We start from the raw sequence: 23,164 nt of genomic DNA, 5'->3' as shown, positions 1-23,164 counted from the left end.
CGTCAGAGCAGACCTGACCGCTCCGGGCCGCATTCACTGAACACATGCTTCGTAACCATGCAGCTAAACCAAGATAGTTCTCTGCCACCCTTTAAGACTTTATCCTTTGAACAACTATGTTCAGTTTTGAATAACTTAAATCTTCAACTTTAATTGTCAACAAGGCATTTGAATTTAAAACCTCTGGGAGAAGGGAAACCAAGAGACCACATCTCCACCGTTAACCAGAGGAGCAGAACACATTCCATTCCGGCAGGACACGTCTCAGCAAAAGAAAGCACCCCGTCCACTCTGCAAACCCACGCTCTCCGCCCTGGGGACAGGCTGCCGGCTGGATTCACGTGCCCCTCACCCCCGAATCAGCCTGCGGGCCACCACTGTCACTGCCAGGCTTCATGTCACCTCCCCAGGAAACGGACAGTCCTTTGGTGAGAAACTGTCCCATGACTGTTGGCACCTCCGGCAGACGTCTGTGCCCTCCTGTCGGAGTCAGGAACCCGTGGGGTAGAGGACGCAGCTTCCACCTAGTAAGCGTGACATGTGGACCTTGTCCCCTCGTGTGGGGAAAGAGGGGCTGTTTGAAAAGAAACTGGGTAGAAACCACAAAGAAAAGGATGTGGTGTGCCTAAGGACTGAGTTCTCTGCTCAAAGCCACAAAACGGGAACAAACAGTCTTGGTTTGTATATACAAAACTGAACCAAGTAAGCCACGTCATCTCAGCCCGGGGAGGTCCCTGTGAGGTCACAAAGTCGGCAAGGCGCCCCCTGCGAGGATGGCGCCGAGCCTGGGGGGACCCAATGAAGAGGCCAGCCCAGGGGCCCGGGAGCCGGGGGCAGGGCTCTGTGACACCCCTCCACCAGCATCCACCACAAAGGACGATGGTCAGGACGTGTAAAGCCGATACCCCGCCAGCACGGCCCCTCTGGGAGGCGGGGGCTGCTCACTCCGCCCTAATGTCACAGTGGGCAGTGCCGGGGGCACCGTCTGAGGGACGTCAGTCCTCGGGGCTGTGGGTCAGTAGCCCTGAGCTCTGGGCCACGAAAGTTACAGAGGGTGACCTCGCGTGGAGTCCCCAGTCCTTGGCTGGGCTCAGCCTCTAAGTCAGGGAAAGGCCCGTGGCAGGTGCAGACTCACACGCAGGTGACCTGGTTTAGCGCCAGCGCGGACACTGGGCAGCAGGAGAAATCCAAGCTTAGCTATTTCCACTGACGTGACCTGGGGGGGTGCTTCACTGTGAGTTTCGGAAACAGCAGTACCAAGGAGTTTCAAAGTAAGATGCTCCAGTCTACCAGAGCCCTGTCTCAGTCTGGGGATCGACGCTTAAGCCTGAATGAGGACAGACAGCGGGAGAGTACTTCTTTGACCCACGGATTACTTAAAAGCACGCTGCTTACTTTTCACACATATTGAGAATTTTTCAAATCTTTGTTACATATTTCTAGGTTAATTCCACTGTGGAACATACAGTGTATGATATCAATCCTTTAAAATTTGTTGAGATTTTGCTTTTTGGCTTAGCACATGTTCTATTTTGGTAAAAGTTCCATGCACGCTTGAAAAGAATGTGCATTCTGCAGTTGTTGGGAGAATGTTCTATAAACAGCAACAGGTCAAGTTGGTTAACAGCACCGTTTAAATGTTCTATCACCTTAATGACTGTTGAAAATCTGCCTGTGATGTATTAGTGGTTTACAGAAGGTTGTTAAGTTCTCCAACTATGATTTGTCTATTTTTCCTTTTTGTCCTGTCAATTTTAGCTTTACGTATTTTAAAGTTAGTTGTTAGGGACATATCAATTTAGAACTGTTCTGTCTTCCTATTGAATTGACCCTTTATCATTATAAAATGTCAGACTCGCACGGTGAAAGCTGAGTCCTGAGCATTTTGGTGCTCGGTGTTTTAGGCGAGTCGCTAAGCAGGTGGCGACAACCGTGTGAGGGTTTTGTCTCAAGCATTTGCACTCCTGGGTGGTCCCTTCTCAGTGGGTCCCAAATGGAGTGGGGCAGCATTAGTGCTGATGGCTCGGGGTGCGCGTATGCTGTGTGCTCAGCTCAGGACCGCTGCGCGTGGTTTTCTGTCTGGGGTAGCAGTGAGTCCTGTGCTCGCTGACCCCAGCTGTGTGTGCGTGTGCACACGAGCGTGCATGCTTCGGTGTGCAAGTTAGGGGACCCCCCCACCCCCTTTGTGCTTTTGGACCACTGCCTTTGTAAATGGAGACTGCAGGCTTCCTCTGTTTTTGGTGAGAGCTGTAAAGAGAGACCACATTAGCGTAACCTTTGCCTCCGAAGGTGTGGATGAGCGCGTTGTGGTTGGAATTTAATTTTAACAGGTTTTATCAAACTGCTGAAAGATATTGAAAATGTTTAATATGAGAATTGGGACAGTAAATCACACCCAGGCTTGTTAAATTAGTGTCCGCGGGTGCAGGCGCTCAGGCCACGTGTCCCCACCTGGGACCTTCATCACTGCGCTGTCCGGAACGTCACTGTCACCTCGTAACTCTGTGATATTGCAGGGCTGGTAGAGACCGGGGTGAAGGGGGATTTAACACCCTGTCTCCTCCTCCTGGGGGAGGGCTTAAGGACCTATTCTTACATCATTTGACTTTTCACCGGGGTTTTAAAAATCCTACCTAAAGGATGTAGGCAAATCATACTAGTGTCACCTGTAACATGAATGGTGTCTTGTGACCCCTCCCATGAATAATGCATTTTTTTCTTTTTGGTTCATCATTTTTCCTCTTCATTCTATGCTTTTTCCCCCTTTTTGTTGACTTCCAATTTTCTTGCCAATGTTATGTGTTTAGGATATGGAGGCCACCCGCCTCCAGCAGTGGGGGTGGCATGGCCGTCAAAGCCTCATCCTTGCTGGCCCCTGTCTCTCGGGCTGGGCGGCACCTGCAGCCCGTGGTCTGAGTTGGTGAGGGGGCTGCAGACTCTGCCCGCGCGGGGCATCGCTGAGCAGTTGCCTCAGAGCCTGAAACACCTACTGTCTCGTCCTTAACAAGGAGAGACTGCCAACCCTGATCTAAGTCACAGCAGGTGTTCAGTAACTGCTTCACGAATGGACACGTTAAAGGCTCCCCGATCAGGGCTCACGTAATATAGAAACAAAGCCGCGGGTCCCCGGTGTGCGGGTCCCTGCTGGCCCTGCGGTAAAGGTGAGTCCAAGCCTGTGCTGGGGTCAGTCCAGCCAGTGTGTGTCCTCCCCCCATCGCCGCTCAGCCCAGGTGCCGTGTGCGCCTCTGTGCAGCACGTCCCAGGGGGAAGTCTTCCCAGGTGGCACACCCACAGGCAGCTGTCCCCCGGCCTTGGCCGCGCGTCCCGCAGACTGAGGAGGTGGAGAGGCAGGCCCCACCCACACAGGGACTGGCCGGCGAGTGTGCAGCGGCCCTGCCAGTGCAGAAAGCCATAAAGCTGCTTCTGTGCGCCCCTCGTTTACTCGGAAATCATCAGTCTTGTTTCCCACGTGAAACTTTAAAAACTTTCAACTGGAGTGCTTACAGATGCTCTGAGTTTTGCAGGGGACCTCTAGAAAGGACGGAGAGCAGGGTGGCTCACACAACAGGCGTTTACTGTCCCACAGCTCTGGAGGCTAGTCTGAGGTCAGGGTGTCGGCGGGCTCTGCTCCCTCTCACGTCTCCAGAGAAGGGGTTTCCACGGCTCTCCTGGCTGGTGGTGCCGCAGGTATGGCTTGGGGTGTGGACACATCTCCCCAGTTCCTCATCTTTCGTGGTCCTCCCTCAATGTCTGCCTCTATTGGCATTTCCCCTTTCTGTAAGGACACCAGCCTACCGCACCAGGGCCCACTGCAACGACTCCATTTTAATTTAGTAATTCCTGTAAATGTGCTGTCTCCAGATAAGGTCACGTCCTGAGGCACGGGGGCTGGGTCTTCAGCATATCATTTTGGGGGACACAATTCAGTGCCTAACAGATGGGTGTCTCAGATCAGTATCATTTAAAAGGATGTTTGGCTTCAAGAGAGATGTCTTATGAAAATATGGCCGAGAGAAGGCACCGTGGCCCCAGTGCTTGGCCCCGAATGGGTTGACGTGTTGACTGCCCTAGGTGTGCAGTTTCCATCCTTCATATGTTTGGATGTGGTTGGAAGGAAGGGATGTTTTTGAAAGTTTGCCCTGAGAGGACAGTACACACGCATACGTCAGACGTGAGGATCGTAACCATGTTCTCATGTTTTGTCATTTCCTTTACTAATTTTCAGATGCTCGTGTCCAGGTGAGTTATAGCCCTCAGACTTTCAGAATTTCCTTTCTGATTCTAGATTTTAGTCATAACATATATAACGCGCACTCTGTGAGTGGTTTCAGAGACTCTGTACTGTGAGATATGGTACTGTGAGTTAATCGCAGTCATGCCCAACTGTACTGTTCCTTTTGTTTCTGCCTCCTTGCCCCTGTCCTCCCTAGAAAGAGATTAAAAAAGACAACTTTTTCTTAGAAGATGAGAGAGAGCAAGGGAGACACAGGAGACACTCTCCCACCCAGAGAGGAGAGAGCAAGGAGGGGTGCCCAGAGAGAGTGACCACAAAAGGGCTGCCAGTGCACCTGCCATTCCACTCAGTGGACATGACTGAGGATGGGTCTTCAGTGGAGGCTGGAGTCTGCCCTTCCCTTGGCCGCAGCTCCTTCTGCATCTTGCTGCACTGACTGAGTTCCAATGTGGACACACCCTTCTTCCTTTTTTTGGGTGGGAAGGGGAGGATGGGGTAGTCTGTTATGACCCTCAGCACAGGCCAGCTACCCGTGTTCTGGGCAGTCAAGCCAAGAGCCTGTGACTCTCTGCCCATCAACAGCCCAAAGCACTGGGGCTCACGCCCATTTGCGCTCTCAGGTTCCAGCCACAGCTTCCTGCTTCTTTTCCAGATGCATTCACTCCAAGCTCACTGTGGCTGGAAAGCACGAGGTCTGGGGGTGGAGGAGCCTCCTTGTCTCCCTCTGGTCACAGCCTGAACCAGCAGGAGAACCACTGTGCAAACCAGACCCTCCAAGGGACCCTCACACACACTAAAATCCAGGCCAGTGTACACTTATCTTTTCCTTCGGAAGGAAGTCACTTCTTACTAGAAAGACAAGTGAGGACACGTTGCTGCCGTCTGGTGGACACGACAGACAAGTCGGAACCGGGCTGCACGTCTCATCCACCTCAGATTTCAACCTGCTTCTGCATTTCTGTTCTGCTGACACGTCCTCAGCTTAAAAGTCTCACCGACAAACAGATAAAAGCTCATCCTGCAATTTCAGGGCACTCTTTAATTAAACTAATTCAAAAGTGTGAAAGAGAAGTGGGAAATTTCTGATTCAAAGTTAAATCACTAACAGTGAACCAGCTCTCCGTCCTGATGGAAGCTACGGGAGGTGAGAAGCACTCAACTCTCAGAACAGGATAAAAAGGCCCCCTCGCTCCTGGCACTTCCCAGCGGGCGGGTGGGGTCCTCGACCCCGAGGGGGCTGGCAGAGCCTCGGCCTCCCTGCCTCCGCAGAGACCCAGGAGGACAAACCTCTCAACACAGGCAACAGCAGGGTCCCCCTCCCCCTGAGGCTGCACAGAAAACCATTTCATGAGGCAGAACCCGCTAAAGAATTAATACTTCCAAAGCTGAACAACAGACCACGACTTACCTGTTCATTCCTGCAGCACCAGAGCACCCTGGAAAACACCCGATTTACACCAAGGCCTGAGACAGACAGCACCTCGCCTTCACATCTCCTTACAAGAACCATTACGTGAACTCTGTACTTAAACACATGCTTTCTAAAGAAGCATGGCCAATGCATTCTTTTCTAGAAGGTTCCATGGCAGGCTAGACCAGTGAGCCCAATGCGGTCATACTGTGCACAGATTCTTTTTTTTTCAGTGTCAGATTTTTGTCTTATTAAACCCACTTCACTGTACCTAAACTGAAAAAAAGACTGTGTAACTAAACATACTGTCCTTTAAAATGTATGCTGAAGAAGTAAGTATCCAGACCATGATGCTCATGTCTACACAGCATTCTGTGCAAGTCGAGGAGAAACAGTCCTCATGCAACACGTGAATCTCAGTCCTTTATTTAATCATTTAACTGTCACACCTTTCTTAAAATTCAGGAGAAGAACCAGGTGCTTCTACAGGTGGCCATTCCAATAACTTGTTTCCAGTTAGACACTCTGGCTTAACCCAAGTAAAACTCACACGACATCTGACCACATTCCTTGCTAAAAACAAAGAACTCCTCCAAGCACGGCAGCATCACCCATCTGTCAGAAACATGCAGGAAGAAAGATACACTTAAAGAACGTAATTTGGGACAAAATCCAGTGACCAAAATCCACTATCATCATTTATTCTGAAAAACTTCATTTTTTTCTGATTTATACTTTCTGCTTGAGTTTTATATAAATATCAACTTTGGATGTGCAGACCAACGCTGTTTTAAATTAAAACCCAAAGCCTCCAGAAATCATGAATTAATGATAATTATGACTATCACCAATCATAAAGGAATATCAAATAAGAAAATTGTATGTTTGAAAGGAAATTGTTTCCTTTATTGAAATTTGTGAAAATAACTCTGTATTACAGCTTTCACCTAAAATGCCAGCCCTTCCAATTGTTACAAAAGAACGACAGATAATTTTGTCACAAGGGAAGGTGTTTTCCCCCTTCCATGGGGGTGGGAGGGAGGCACTTCAGGGACAAAGATGACTTTGTATCTGTAAGCAAGGTATCAATTACAAATCGTCCCATCAGGCTACACAAGAACACTGAATACATTACGGCTGAAAGAATTCATTAGATAACCTTTAGTCACTGCTTTTAGTTTCTTTTACAAAAACAAGAAGCTTTGGGGAAAACAAGATTATCCTGCTAAGACAAAATGCATGACTATCACTGTAGGGGGAGCAGGCGGGGATCTAAACGAGACACAGCAGTGGTAACCCAGGACTTCGGGAATTTAAAACCTTTCAGCTCCCTATGGGCCTTGAGCTGTCCCCAGGTCACCAAAACTGGAGAAGCAGGCTCCTTCTGCGTATGCTGGAGGTCTTGTGCAGTTTGGTGGAGGGTTAAGCCGCGGTGACACCCCCTGCCCGGATCAGGCAAGAGTCCCCCGGCCCACTGAGGAAGGCACCCAAAACACAGCCAACCATGGCCAGAGCCTGGGCAGCTGAGACCCCACTCAGCCTCTCTCTCTTAGACACACTGGGAGGAGTAAACACACAGTGTTTCATTCTCCAACATCCCAAATCCTCAAGTCATCAAAACTGGCTGAGGGACCACTGAGGCAAAAGAGCCATGCGGTCAACTTTCCAAAGGAACTGCTCAGCCGCCACCCTCCCACCACCACCCCACCCACCTGTGCTCTCTACATTCAGTACAAAACCACAATCACGTATGGCCTGGAAAGGTACCTGATTTCCAGGAAGGTGGACAGATCAGGGCAACGTGAGAAGACAGGGGCCCCGAACCACCGCCCACTTCCTGGGTCTCCTCCTGGCCCCACCGGCCACACCCAGCATCCAACTCACAATCCATGCCCAGGACTGTCACAACCCCGTCAGGGAGGGACCAAGGGGGCTGCCTTCCCCTCAGAGCTCCAGGCTTACCTATAAAGAAGGAATCAACTTTGGTTCTCAGGGGCTAACACAAAACAGACAAAAAACAAAAGTAAATACGGGTTTGAAGAGTCTGACACAGATAATTGTAGATAATGCTACCAACACCAGCTTCTGCAGCATTCACACCGCACAGATAACACTCAGAAACGCTGCTTTTAGAGAGAAGTAAGAGTTAGCTAAAAAGTGTCTGTTTTTTAAATGAGAATGTTATGCAGTGAAAAGCTAATTCTGCTGATTGCACACAAATTGTTGGTCACATAGAGCTCTAGAAAATAAACCAGCATGCTACACTGCGGTGGAAACACTGACAGCGTTACATCGGCTCAGACATAAGGCATCAACTGTCGTTTTAATCGGGATTTTTTTCTAACGCGTGTCTTTTGGTGAACACAGCCCAACTCAGGAGAACACAGGCGGCAGGTGCGGACCCCGGAGGGGACCCCAGGTCGCCAGCCCCGTAACTGGGCGGAGCGCTCATCCGCACGAGTTCTCCCGGGATGGAGGCTCCACGCCCCACATTCTGAATAAAGGGTTCCTGCTGCTCCCTCCCCCATTCCACGTCCAGCCGCATCCGCCTCGGGTTCCAGCTCAAGCCTGTGACCTACTCCTTCCTTATTTAGAGGGTAACTAACTAGTGACACACCCAGGCAACTAACTGACGGACACAAAATGTAAGAGTGGGTGACGTCAGGAGATAAAGCTCTCCCGAGAGGAAACGAAGCTGGAAGAGCACTGGAAACAGGAAGTGGTTTGGGGGGAGATGCGGGACCGGGTCCAGAGCATCTTGCTTTGGAACCAAAAAAAGTAGGGGAGTTGTAAGAAATTATCCCCTAATTACTAAGGAGCTGCTAACAGATGAAGTCAGTCTATATCTGCTGATGTGGAAACACATCCAAGAGACGCTGGCAGAGAGCACGCATAGCAGGAAACCATGTGAGTGTGGGTGTGTATTAAATGCTCATGGACGTGCAAAGTTTTTGGAAGCACACCGCCAAAAAAGGGGGGGGAAAGGGTAACTATGTTCTCCCTGCAGGGGCGGTGCGGGGTGTGGTATTCGGGGCATTTTTTATTATTTTCCACTTTGCACACTTTCTTTTTCCATGAGTACGCACTACTTTTACAATTGGGGGTGGGGACATCAGGTTTAAAGGAACAGAAGTCTGACAGCAGGGCAGGAGCAAGGTTTTGAAGAGTTGTTCCGCTTAATAAGAAAAGAGAGGACAGCGTGGCCCCCACACCCCTTCCCGGCCTGGCAGCAGCCCTCCCTGTGAAACACAGACAGCTCCGTGTCCTGCAGACCCCACCCTGGGCATTCCCAAGTATCTAATGGATTGAGTGAAAGCTGCAAAGTGCCACCTCCACAACGGGGAGCCTGTCCAATTCGCAGCATGAATCCTAGTTAAGACTGAAGCTGTCTGGGGGCGCGGCTTTCTGCTGAGACAGAGGGAGCGCACGCTGGGAAGTGTGGCCTTCAGGCTGAGTCCGACGGAGCTGATACCGCTGTGGTTTCCAGTGCACGGCGGATCGCTCCTCACGCATTTTTTCCTTCCCTGCGACGTTGCATCTGCTTTAGGATGTGTTTGAGCCTAAATGGCTACCATTCTGAAGCAAGCAGATACAGGGAGGGGTTAACACACTTGAAAAACAAGGGAACCACAAATCAAAAGCACACAGCAGAGTCACAAAAACTGAAAAGAAACCAAGATAACACAAAAGAGAATCATCAAACCAGTAAAATACCACATGATATCACTTATAGGTGGAATCTAAAAAAAAGACAAACGAACTTATCTATAAACAGAAACAAACTCACAGCAGAAAACAAACCTGTGGTTACTGGGGGTTTGGGAAGGGGGTGAAAGGGACAAATTGGGAGTTCGAGATTTGTAGACACTGACTACTGCATATAAAATAGATGAACAAGTTCATACCGTACAGCACAGGGAACTATACTCAATAGCTTGTAATAAACTAAACTGGGAAAGACTATGAAAAAGAATATATATATATATGTATAACTGAGTCACCATGCTGGACCAGGAACTGACACAACATTGTAAACTGACTATCCTTCAATAAAAATAAAAATTAAAACAAAACAAAACAAAAAAGACTGAAGCTGCCTGAACAGAAGGCATCAACAAGTGAAGAGGAGACCCCTGCCTGTGAGAGAGGGGCAAGCCTGGCGCCAGCACCCCAGCTCCCCTAACTCCTCACCCAGGGCTGCCCCCTTCCCCACGCAACCCGGCTTCAAACACAGGAAGACACAGGCCCCCAGGAGCGAAGGGTCGAGGACTCAGCACGAGGTCCCCTCATGGGAGCTGGTGGCCCTGCAGGGAGGGGCTAGGGCAGAGCCGAGCGGGCTGACCTGCAGGCCGGGGCCAGCTGTGTCTGCGGCGGGAGGCGGGGGCGCACTGGGGATATCTGAGTCCCCACTTCTTTTCCCAGGCTTCCCACCCGTCCTGAGCGCCCTCGCGGTACACCGAGGGTAACAGCTGGACAAGGAGGTTAAAAGGACTGCGTGAGGGAAGAAATCACTCAGAACCGGACCTGCTGCAGAGTCAAGGCTTGAAGCCCCATCGCCTTGGACCCCAGACATGGCAGTCAAGGCCACTAAACTCAGGTCAACCAGCAAGTAGGAAGCACTCAATGTACTTGTTTTAACTCTTACTTGTCCTTTTAGTTCAGCCGTGAAGAACGAGGTGGGGAGACACAGACTCGTGAGCACCTGCTGGGAGGCACCAGACACTGCGCTGGGCTTGTCTGAACACGTCAGGCACCTTCACATGAGCTGTGTGGGCAGACGGCACACACACAGGTGGACCACGCTGGAGAAGGTTCTAGAACCACCCAGGTCAAAGAGGTGATGGCAAACAGGACCCTCAAGCCGGCAGCACCCATCTCCTTCCAGGGTGGGGGTCTGGTCTACTGAGCATGAGGATGACTTGTCTTAACTTACTGTTCTTAAAAAACAAAACCCCAGAACTCCAACGGCCTTTCTCACCCAGCCGGAAGCGGCAAACAGCCTTCCCGTGTGTCAAGCCTCCATCAGGCCAAGCCAACAAGGACCGCAGCTCCCTGGACATGCACGTCCCCAGCTGTGCCCCACTCCCAGCCTGGGAAGCTCCCGGGTTTCCAGCCGCCAAGTCCCTCTAGCCCCCGGCATCCAGGCCCTGGTGCCCCTACCTGTTCTGTCGGGCCCGGGCCAGTACCTTGGTCCTGTCCACCTGTGGCGGTGCCTGACCTCACACCCGCCTGCAGAGGCCGCAGGGAGAGGCTCGGAAAAGCCCAGGACAAACACCTGGGCAGGCACCAGCACCTCCGCAGGAAGGCCGGAGAAGGACAGAGGAAACCGGAAATGCACCTGCAGTCACTTCACCGAGAGTCAGAGCAGCAGTGATGCTGAGGACAGCGCGCCAGGTCCCGGCCTGCTGCTGTCAACCAACCAGCGGGACAGACTGAAGACACGGCGCCGGGCTGCATCCCCACGCCAATGGGCCGGCGCCCAGGGACCAGCAGGACAGACTGAAGATGCCACGCCGGGCTGCATCCCCAAGCCAACGGGCCGGCGCCCAGGGACCAGGAGGCGCGGCTGCAGGGAAGGACCAGCCAGAGGAAGGAGGCATGAAGACGGGCACGCGGGAGAAGGGATGTTCACAGGCAAACTGAGCCAGGGAGGGAAGGGGGGGAGGGAGGGTGCAGTTGCTCACATCGTAAAACCTATAGACAAGCATCTGCTGCCGTCTCACATTCAAAACTCAATGTTCGGCATGAAGCAGGTTGAGAATAAGGAATGAAACCTAAAGAAAGGAACTTAAAATCAAGGTGCCAGGCTAAGACATGAGGTAAACAACAAGGAAACAATCCAATACTACAACTGTTAAAGCCGTGCAGAGGCGTGTGATCAAACAGTCCAGTTTCCAGAAACCAAGCCATGGCCATCAGCAAGGGTCCCCAGGAGCCACGAGCAGGTTCCCGAAGAGCGGAGAGCCGTCCGAAGCTTGATTTGTGAGTATTTTCCATTCTTTTCACAAACAAGGATGACTCCAGACGGCAAGCCCTCTCATGGCTCACTCATATTTATGCCTCACGAGTGTCCAGGGATAAGAGCTGGCCCCCTACCCCAGCCCGCCCGCCTCCACGTGGAGGCTTTAACTACAAGTGGTCGGTGTCTGGGGCAAGCCAGGGGGACCAGTCCCCGGACCCCAAGAATTTCCCGGATCGCGCATTTGAATTCACTGCGATGCTCTGTCACTGGGGGCTTCTGCGCTCGGTTATAATGTGCTTTGTTCTCACAAGTGCCCCTCGCACCTGCCAACTGAAAAGAGAGACCAGGCGGGTGTGCGGTCATGCTGCCCCCTCGTGGACGCCGCTGGCACAGCACCACAAAAGGGGGCCAGGGCATGGAGGGGGCCGGGTAAAGCCTTGTGAACTAGGAATGGAGCAGTCGGAGAAAAGGCAGAAACACAACTTGACCCCAGAGAATGCCAAGCGGCCTCTGCTGAAGATCCACCGGCACTTTGTGAGCATCGGTGATCAAGTCTGCAGGCACGAAAAACACCCAGACCTCAGAAAGGAACGGACGTGTCCAAACACAGGTTCCTCACACTGAAAAACTAAGCAAAAATGTACCTGTATCACATGCGCACGTACAGACAAAACACACATACACACGGGCGTTTACCGCACCCACGACCCTTGTGCTGAGAAAACAGTGACAGCTGGGGTCCCCAGGCACATGGGCAGCGTCCACAGAAAGATCCCGCGGGCACCATGGGGCGGAGGCAGCAGACGCTGGGCATAACGAGGCCGCGTGACTCTCCACTCAAAGGCAATCACCGGGGCTGGAGCTGGTCAATACTGGGGGTTCAAGAACAACTTAAGGTCAACAGGAAAGCACAAAGCCACCAGCAAGGGGCTGTCAGGCTTTCTTTTTTGCTCCATGTTAAAATCACACCAAAAATAAATGTGTCCTCTGGTTCATAACTAGTAAGATCTCCTTTATAAAACGCTGGTTGGGGAGGCTGAGGAGGGAACCCACCTCATCCAGTAACGGCCCCCACATCACGTCGGACCTCGCCCGGCTGTGAACCGAAAACGTTCAGTGCGTCCAGGCAGCCAAAACAGCCACCTCCTCTGACCTGCCTCACACGTGCTATCACGACACCTGAAACAATTTTCAAGGAAACACTCTGAAATGAAAATCTAACTGTTCTCGGGCGGCACAGACTCACCTTCTCTGGAAAGAACCGCAGACGGGGCTTGGCAGACGGGGCTTGGCAGACGGGGCTCGGCAGGCGCGGCAGGAAGGCACGACCACGTGCTGGCGGCGACCCCTGCTGCCAGGCCCGGGAACCACGCCCTGAAAACCAGGGCAGCAATGCCTCACCTTCCTGCGTGTTTTGAACTAAAAATACCACCAAGCGGCACAACTACTCAGTCTCAAAACGGCCCCTTCAGCCTGGCTGTTACGAGGCCCTTGAAAAGCTTCGGCTTCTCCAGCGGGCTCGCTTTGATTTGGAAATGAGTTATGAATTGAGTTCAATCATCCACAAACATCTTTATTAGCATTTATATGATTTATAGTTCTCCCTCCAGGGAAAATGAAATTAAATCCCTTCACAATTCTTAAAAGAGAAACATAAAATATGGTGAGGAGAGGTTATTTCAAAGAATATTTCTTACCAGGCCTAAGGTCCTCGTGCCATTAGCATAATACCTAATTTTCTTTCTCTGGCTTCAAATTCACTCTAATCTACAAAACAAGACCTCATGACTCATGACGGCCAACACGTAACAAGACGTAACCTCTTCTTGCGAGTGTCGTGTGCAGGAAAACGCGGCGTATACAATGACCTCTGCACCTTGTGAGAGGCCCAGGGAGTACGGGGAGAACCTGACACGTGCTTTAACCAGCAGGACCGGGCCAGTCCGCGTGGTGGAGGGTGAGAGTGATACCTGGTCTCAGCCGCAGTTACACCCGGCAGTAGCGTGCCCATGGACAGCGCCCGGCGAGCTCGGACGCAGCTCCTTGCCGAGTCAGTCCCCTTGCCTGAAAAATGGGGCGATGACCCACTGGCAGGGAGGGGCTGCCTCCTGGGGAGGCCCAGCCAGTGTCTGGACCCGAGCGAACCTCGTCCTGCGTAACATGACGTGTGTGGATGCGGTATGGCCAGAGCGGGGAGGGGGCACCAGTGACAGGCTTGGAGGGACCAGCTGAGGCACTGAGGCCCCACCCACTAGGAGGCAGGCATCCCCTTCCCCGAGCAAAGCACACATACAACTTTTGCACGGGGCTGGGACAAGGATTCGGGGGCACCGTGGGAACGAGGTCCCATAGAGACACAAGTGCAAAACGGCACCCAGGGGGCCACACAGGACCCCTGTGCCCCGGCTCGCAGTCTGGGCCCTCCTGCCTCCTCGGAACCTCGCACCGTCCACCACCCTGCCCATCTCTACATCCTCCACCTCGTCCCCGGTCCTTCCAGCCACCCCATGAACCAGCAGAGCTCTCACCAGTCCTCCTCAGAACCATCCTTCCCCTCCCAACCCTTCCCCAGCTCCTTGGCCCTCAGCCCAGCCCACCTGCCGTCCACACCCCCCAGCCCCCCACGGCCATCCTGGCCTGTAGACCCAGCTCCCCGGGCTCTTCCCACCCACCTCCCACCCACTCTCCTGGGTCCCTGCTACAGTAGGGCTCATCCTCACCTGCCACCCTTCTCGCTGGGGTCCCCAAGGCTCAGCCCAGGACCCCATCATCCCTGGACAATCGCGTCTGGTCCTCAGCCACACCCAAGTTCATGACTCCAGGCCCAGACTTCTCCTAGGAGCCTCAACACAGCAACCTGCATGCACACAGCACCTCCACTCACTGCCAAAATTTCCCTCCTCATCCCACCACCACCACCCACAACTCCGTCCCTTTTCTGCTGGACTGGCCAGAGACCACAGCCGGTCAGCCCACTTTCTGGCTGGCCCCTCAAATCCACCGTTCTTCCCTCTTCCTGTGGCCGGAGCCACCCTCCCCTCTGTCCCAGATTCTGCAAGCGCCTCATAACTGCTTTAAGACCCACACAGGAGCCAGGCCACCTTCATAAAAGACGCGTCTGGTCCCCCAGCACACTGCTCCCTGCCCCCTACACTCTTAAAACAGATCCAGGAACTAACACGCCTGGCACTGACCCCATCACAGAAAACAGATTCAACCAGCCTGTCAGACCAGCACCCCACCTCTGGTCACTCTGCCCTTCTGACCTACGACATGGCTGCTTCTGCGACCATCCGTGCCCGCCCCCAAACAGAAAGATGACCAGCACAGACGCTGGGCCCCGCAGCCACTCCGATGTCTGCCGAGTGGACGGACGGCCCCATTGCCCTTGCTGCCCCACCGAGTTCCCTCCTGTGCCTCCACCCCTGCTTTCCCTACCCCCCAGACAGGACCTCCCACACACACTGCCCAGGCTTCCCTTCCGTACCCTTCGCCTGGTTTGAAAATCGCATCTCAGGGACAGCCTCCGGACAATCCCCAGGATGGAGTCGAGTGTGCATGTACGTTTCCTGATGGTGCGACCCCAGCTCCCTGATGGTGAGATTTGGCTGTGCGATTGGCACCGCGTGGGGTCCGTGCAGCAGGGCCTGGTGCCCCCCAAACCAGCTCATATACAGAAAGAGTGTGGGACACTGAGGCAGGAAAGGAAATAAAAAGCGCCCAAACTGTAAAGGAAAAAGCAAACTGTCTCTGTTCACAGATGACATGTTGCAGAAAACCCTAAAGGCACCACCGAAAACCTGTGAGAACTAATAAATTCAATCAAGCTGCAGGCTGCAAATCAATACACAAAAATCTGCTGCGTTTCTGTACACCATTAACAAACTACCTGAAACAGAAATGAAGATAATAACCCCGTTTACAGTAGCATCAAAAACAGCAAAATCCTTAGGAAAAAATTTACCCAAGGAGGTGAGAGATTGATGAAAAAACTGAAGACACAAATAAATAGAAGAATTAATACTGCAGATACGCCTACGCCCCCACAAAGCCATCTGTAGATTCAACCCAATCCCTTCCAAAATTCCAATGGCATTTTTCACAGAAACAGGAAAAAAAAAACCAAAAATTCATGCAGAATCACAAAGGACCCCCAAGAACCGGAGCAATCTTGAGAGATAAGAGCAAAGCTGATGGCATTGTGTGCTGGTTTCAGGCTCTACTGCAGAGCTGCAGTGAACCAAACAGACACAAAGGCCAACAGAACAGGACTGAGCGTTCAAAAGTAAACCCTCACATACAGACACCAAGGAATTTTCCCCTTTTTCAGTGGGGAAAGGGTGGCCTCCTCAATATGAGGTGCTGGGAAAGCAGATGCCCACAGGCAAAGGATGAAACTGAACCCCGACCCTACACCACACACAAAAATAACTCAAAATGGATTCATGACTCAAATGTAAGACCTAAAACCTATTTTAAAGAAAATAGGGAAAAAACCTTCTTGATGTGGGTTTTGGCAGTGATTTCTTTGGAATATGACGCTACAAGCAGCAAAATAAAGATAAACAAGCGGGACTGCGTCAAACTGAAAAGCTTCTGCACAGCACAGGGAACCATCAACAAAATGAAAGGGCAGCCTAAGGAATGGGAGACAGTATTTGCAAGCCCATATCTGGTAAGGGGCTAATGGCCAAGACATATAAGGAATTCATACAATTCAACAGCCACCGAAAAAAAAATCTGATTTTAAAATGGGCAAAAGACCTGAATAGTCATTTTCCCAAAGAAGACACACGGAGGGCCAACGGGTACCTGCAAAGGCGCTCAACATCCCTAATCCTCAGAGAAACGCAGATCCAAACCACGGTGAGATGTCACCTCACAGCTGCAGAACGTCCATCGCCAAGAAGGCAGTGAAAACTAGTGCTGGCCAGGACGTGGAGGAAGGGGAGCCGTGCATTCTGCTGCTGAGAAGGTAAACGGGTGGAAGGTAAACATCCGTGGAAGACGGTATGGAGGTTCCTCAAAAAAATTTAAAACAGAACTACCACAGGATCCAGCAATGCCACTCCTGGGTGGGACCCAGAGACAATGAAAGCACTGTCTTGCAGAGACCTCTGCCCCCACATGCACTGCAGCGCTGCTCACAGCGGCCCCGTGTGGAGGCACCCCAGTGTCCGTGGGTGGATCCGGGGGTGGAGACAACGTGGTGTGCACGTGCAGTGGAATATGACTCCGCCAGGAGCAAGAGCTCCCTGCCGTTCATGACAATATGGGCAAACCTAAGGGGGGGTGTTACATACGTGGGGGGGGAGGTTACATACTGACTCATACGTGAAAACTAAAGAAGCTGAACTCAGAAACAGGGAGCAGACTGGTGGTAACCAGAGGCTGGTGCAGGCAGGGAATGCGGAGATGCTGGTCCGAGAGCAAAAACTTCCAGGCAGCGATGACTAGGTCCTGGGACACAGTGCAGAGCATGGTGACTGCGGTTAACAAAGCTGTACTGTACGCTGGAAAGTCACAAAGTCAGTAGATCTGAAATGCTACACACACACACACACACACACACACACACACACACGGTAATCCTGTGAGGTGATGGATGGGTTCACCAACCTTAGTCTGGCCATCGTTACAAAACATGCAAAGTCACACTGTTCACCTTAAACTCACAGCACTACATCAATCACATCTCAACAAAGGTGGAGGCAATGCGCACGGATCCATGCGGCGCGTAAACACGAGACTGTGCGGCAAGCCCTGTACCGTCCGCGTGTGTTAAAACGGGCCTCGTGCCACGTACAGAGTAGGTGAAGGAGGCACTAGGGCTTCTCTAATTGTTTTTCATTTAGGCTCTGCTTTAAGAAAGACTTTAAGCAGCAAACGTATATCGTTTTTTTCTAGAAGTTCGCCCAAAGGTATTCAGGTTTAATGGCTTTCACAGAATACTCACTGCAGTGCTGGTGCCTGCCTGGGGAGACCAGAAGTGCGGGGAGAGCTCACGGGTTCCCTCAGAACAAGGCAAGACCCCCTCTCCCCACACACGAGTCCCTTCTGTAGTAAAGCGGGTCCGCGGGCCGCCGGGACCAGCCTGGAGAAGGCACTGTACTTACAAGCACAGCACCACCGAATTTCCTGCTCCACGTTATGAAACAGTATCACTTCTCATGTAAATCTAGAAGAATTGGAAAGCGTAAAAAAAAAAAAAAAAAAAACCCACTCCACTGTGGGGAGACATGTACAGAGTGTGTATATGTGTCTCAGATTTTTATTCCATTTACTGCCGACATAACATTTTTAGACTGCAAAACCTTGCAAAGCCGTCCGCAGGGACTGGATATTGAACAGAAACAAGCAAAATCCAACACCATCTCTCTGTGCCTTTGGGGTTTCCAGGGTCCAACCTGCCAGCCTCACTCCCAGAGCCGAGGCCCCGCAGCCAGAGAATGACACAAGCCAGGACCCAGAGGACCGGGTCTGCACCAGCTCAGGGGGAGCCTTCCCACGGGTACCAGCAGGCCCCCAGGGCCGGCTCTGCACCCTGACCCCGTCTGCCCACCGAGACAGGTGCAGCCAGTGCTGCCGACGGGGCCAAGGGCGGCCACAGAGGGACCGTCTCCAGGAACCCAGACCAGACACACATCCCTGTGCACCTATGGCGCTGGAATTCCTCACAGCAGCTCACTCCAGGCAGTGATCTACAGAACGAGGATAAAAAAGACACCTTTCTCGAGGCCGGGTCCTCGTGTGGAATCCCCCGACCGATGGGCAGTGGCATCCCCTGGGCCTGAGGGGCCCTGACAGCCTCCTCAGTGACAGGGAAGCTGGAATCCAATGTCTTGCGTAGTTTATGAAACCTAAGAGATTCATTTCCTGAATAAGCATGAGTGAAAATACATATTTTAAATGAGTAAAAGAAACCCTGCGTCTTGCACCACGTTTCCTCGCGGTGCTGGGATTCACCCCATTGTCCAAGCCTGGGGCTGGGGGGTTTGGGGAGGGGGCATCTGTTACAATCGGACCAGCAGGCAGTGCGGAGGGTGTAAAGAAAATGCCAGTAACTGCAGGTCCCAGGCAACTGCAGGTCCCAGCGCAGCCACCAAAAGCTACTGAGGATCTCCTGCAGGCAAGTGTTCTCGGCAGCACGTGAAGGAACCAATCAGAAACAGTGGCCGGGGGACAGGCCTGCCTTGGGCGCCTGGTCTTGTCCCGGAGCCCAGGGCTCAGAGCATCTCCAGCCCGCCCCCCGGGGCTCCGTCCGTGGGGGCAGGGAGCTGGCGCCGCTCAGCCTCCCGGCCTTCACAGGCACTCAGGCCGGGAGCCGGCAGGGCCTCCACGTTCCCAGGGGGCCTGATGCCAAGGCAGGCTCAGCGCTGTCTCTGGGGCTCGGGCCCCAAACTCAGCCCACAGGCTCTGCCCCCGGCCCTGAGGGTGACCCGGACCTGCGCACAGTGACGGGGCCAGGAGGCTGACAGGCCGGGCACAGCCGGGTCCCTCCAGCTCGCGGAAGTGGGACAATGAATGAATAAAAACTCCCCTAAGAAATGGGGCAGGAGGAGGAGACGTACTGTGAGTAGAGATTACAAACTGATTAACGGTTTTTTAGAGCAAACTATTCGAACGTGTTGTTACAGCCGACATGTTCTAATTCTCCCGTTACTCAGAGAATATTTTACTACCATGAGTAAAACTGGAGGCTAAAATCTGAAATGGAAAAGAAAATCACTCTAATGGATCGGCTCTCTGGAGACTCGCTGGGACAATTCTGGAGCCTGATGAAAGCACGTGTCACAGTCACCAGGACATGACCTCCCAAGACACGGGGCAGAAACACGCCTGCTCACGAAAGAGCTAGAAGCACCGAGCATGTGGTTACAGTCAAAAAATAAACTGGTTTTCCTAAACAGCTATCATTAGTAACTTCTCATTTTTGTTTCTGGATTAGTTCAGATGAGTGACTACAATTAACCAAACTTTTTTTTGGGGGGGGGGACCATAATTAAGTCCAGGTAGATTAAAAACAGACTGTTATCCCTCATGAATAATTTAGAAAATAATGTACTTTTTTATGGAAATTTTGCCCTAAAGCTTTCTCTCCTGTCCAAATAATTTCCCAACTGCATTTCAAATTAAACTCCTATGTTTTCATCTCTCCCCGGGGTGTTCTTCCACATTACAACGTACTTTAATATGTGTAAATGATAGCAAGGCTATAAAGTGTTATTTCTCATTGGAAATGGTCATTAATATCACTTCATACCTCAGAGAGCGTAACAGTAATTCGGTAATAAAACCAAGTGTGATCACCGCCCACTAAGAACCCAGGAGGAGTTCTCTGGCTGTGACTCGATGGAATGCTGACCGCGGCTCCGACACAGTGCCCGCAAGCCTTTGATGGCACTGCTGCCCCCGGCTCCCCGCTTCATCCACCTCTCCCAGTCCTCTGGCACCAGGGCCACACGCCTCCCTCATTCTTTGGAAACAGGGAAGTATTTGCTCTTATTTAAGCAGAGAGCTTCACTGATTATCCTTTCGCCTGGATACTGCCACGCACTTGACGAGGAAGGGCAGGTGGATAAGTCGCTGTAAACAGAGCCAGACGGCCCTCCACCCGTGGACGCGGGTTCTGCCCGCACGCAGCAGAATCTTGTGGACCGGCACCCAGACACAGTCCTCCCCACACTGACCGCCACTGCGAGATCTGGGGACACGGCCCTGTCCACTCACTGCCCCCCTCGCCGCCGGGCCTGGAGGACACAGTGCAAGTACCCACACACTCACGGATGGCAGCGTGGCTGAGTTAAAAAAGACAGCGACTTCAGAACGTCCATGGCCCTACTGTTGCAATCCCACCAACTTCAGCTGCTCTGTTTCCTAAAACATCACCAGCACTAGTTCAAAGCAGTGACAGTGGAATCTTTAAAGCACCCCCACCAAGCCCCCAGGAACAGATCCGGACCTGACAGTCAAATCCAGGAACACCTGAGAAGCCTGCTGGCCACAGGTCAGCCCTGCCCTGATGCAGTCGGGGCACCAGGCTGACACGCAGCCGTAACCTCCTTGTGATTCTCCACCTAAAATGCAAGCAAGCAGAACACACTTCACTGTCTTCTAACCAACATTAGCAGCTGCAAACACCCTGCAAGAGAAACCCCAGGACAAGTCAGCTTTTGAAAACATTCAATCAAGAAATGATGAACATCTATGGAACCCACGCTTTGCACCGTCTGAGATCCCAGCCAGGGGGACACACGCTGATTCCCCAAGAACAGGGGCACCGAGCAGGCACCGCGTCAGTGTTCTCGGCACAGAGACCCACCTGGGTGGACCCTCAACACGCAAAACTCACCGAAAACACTACCCCATGTTCGCTTATGAACAGAAACACACCCTCCCTCCCGGTACCGCCACGGGGCGCACACCCGGGCCGAGGACTGCACGTAAACAGGCTGAAACTTCACGTAATGCTGTGTCATCATAAAACACATATGGGAACCCAAGATTCAAAACCCGTAAAGCCAAGCTGAACCGCAGAGTGACAGTAATGAACACAACGACGACAGCTTCAAAGCGACTCTTAAAGGCGCTCCAGAAGCTTCCATGAGCGCTTTACCGTTTATCTTTAACGCTGACGTGTTTCATCTGAAAAGAAACGCTGAGCGCTGTGTGCGCCCCTCTCCTGCAGGTGGGTGCGGAGGCGGCCGTGATGAGACCCCCGTGACACTGGGGATCCGAGGGGCCCCGCCAAACTGCTAACAGGCTCCCACACGCCAGCTGGCACGTCCGGGGCTGCCCATGGGGATGACCTTGGCGCAGTCCCCGGCCGTGACTCTTCCAACATGGGACACCGTCGTCGGGTTTTGCACATGGCAGGGGAGTGACGGACGCTCAGCATTAAACTAAACGGGCTGAGCTGGGGCTCCAGGGCTCCTGGTCCCCCGAGTCCTCTGCCCTCGCATGTGTGGCCACAGGAAGGGCAACACCGGGCACTGCATCCCCAAGAGTGACCAGGAGGCCGGGAGGACATGTCTCAGGGGACGGATTCACTCAAGCACAGCGGGGCTGCTGCCTGGGCTGGGGAGGGACCCCAAGGATGAAAAGGCATCTTTTTAAGTTGCCTAAGTATCCAGGAAAGCCTAGAAAAATGAGGGCCTTCAGGGTGAGCTCAGGAAATGTCTACACCATCAACTCCATGCAGATGCGGCCAAAAAGCCCGGGAACAGGTAGTGAAAACTGAGAAGGGAGGAGCCAGCGCCGCCACCACATGTGGTGACCTCACCAACCACTTGGCTCTGCATGACGCAGCCAGGGGCTTCAGCACTTGCCACATCCAGCCAGAGGGTTGGCCCAGTGCCCTGCGGCCCCAAGTCCTCTTCAATGACCAAGCCCGGGACCCCTGCTGATGGGGAACAAAGCGGAGACACAGCAGGACCGAGCAGGCACCCCCACGTGGCAGCCGCACGGGGACCGGTCCTGTGCTGTTTGGGGACACGTCCTGTCTCACCACCTGGTGGGGACACCCTGAGCCCACAGCGTCACCAGGAGGTCAGGTGCATGGAAAGACAGACAGACAGACAAATTCTAGAGAATAAAACACACTGTTAACATCCGGATTCTGGCAACCCGACGTCACAGATGTGCAACTCCTCCACTGTAACAAGGAGCCCAGAGGAAGGTGACCGACTGTGTAAGTGGGTCAGACCTGGGCTTGTGATGCAGAGAGTTGCATTTCAAATAAAAAGCTGTGGCTCCGGCAGAGACGCTGAAGAGGTGGGAGTATTAAAATAGAAGTGCTCATTTAAGTGACAAGCCCTAGGGCTCTGGGCAGGGACAAAAAATAAAGCAGATGAAGCACGCGTCCGAGAGAGAGAAATCTGTTAGCTTGGATCACTTTTAAGGAAGAGAAAGATCTGGAGGGTCTTATGGGCATAATACTCAGAAAAATTAACATTGTGGGCAAGTGACAGGACTCCGTTGTCTAGGAGGGAACAACTTACGTTCAACTATGAAAAAGGAGACAATGTGGGAGCACAGCCACTTGACAAGCAAAGCCTGGCAGTCGGACGTGTAACCTAGAAAAACCAAAGTTCTTTCTTGTGATCTGCCAGTCAGCCTGTCCCTCACACGGTCCTCACTATGTCACCCGCAGTCCCCACAGAGATGTTCGTCACACCTAAGATCTGAAAAAAAATCATATCTTTTCATGTTTTTCCCTGTTGTGACAAACTTTGCCTCCTCTGAAAATAAAAGGCTCCCACATGACAACAGCACGTGTCCCATGAGCCCAGGAGGAGGGGTCTGGAAGGGAGTGGGGAGACTGCACCCCGCAGAACAGCTCCATGCACAACGCAGCTGCAGACGGGACCTTAGACCCTGGCCACCCCAGAGGACCCTGCCGCGGCCCCGGGCGTGCCCACTGGGCACCGGCTGCGAAGGAAGAGCTGCTCTCTGTGACAGGTTACCTGGAGGTGCGACTACAGGGCAGAAGGAGAGAAATCCAGAAGAGAAACGAGTGTGCCGGTGCAACAGACACACGCCCACTGACGGCAGCATC

The 23,164-nt window shown here is 52.6% G+C and overlaps 1 protein-coding gene across 16 annotated transcripts in view; it reads right to left on the bottom strand.

The window, feature by feature from the left end:
- Positions 1-23,164, bottom strand: part of LOC105099564 (partitioning defective 3 homolog) — a 535,951-nt gene that overhangs the window by 407,368 nt on the left and 105,419 nt on the right. The window lies entirely within an intron of this gene.

This window comes from Camelus dromedarius, chromosome 26 (genome assembly GCF_036321535.1).
Source record: "Camelus dromedarius isolate mCamDro1 chromosome 26, mCamDro1.pat, whole genome shotgun sequence".
NCBI lineage: Eukaryota > Metazoa > Chordata > Mammalia > Artiodactyla > Camelidae > Camelus > Camelus dromedarius.
Note: the sequence above shows the minus strand (reverse complement) of the source record. Positions and strands in the feature narration are given on the sequence as shown.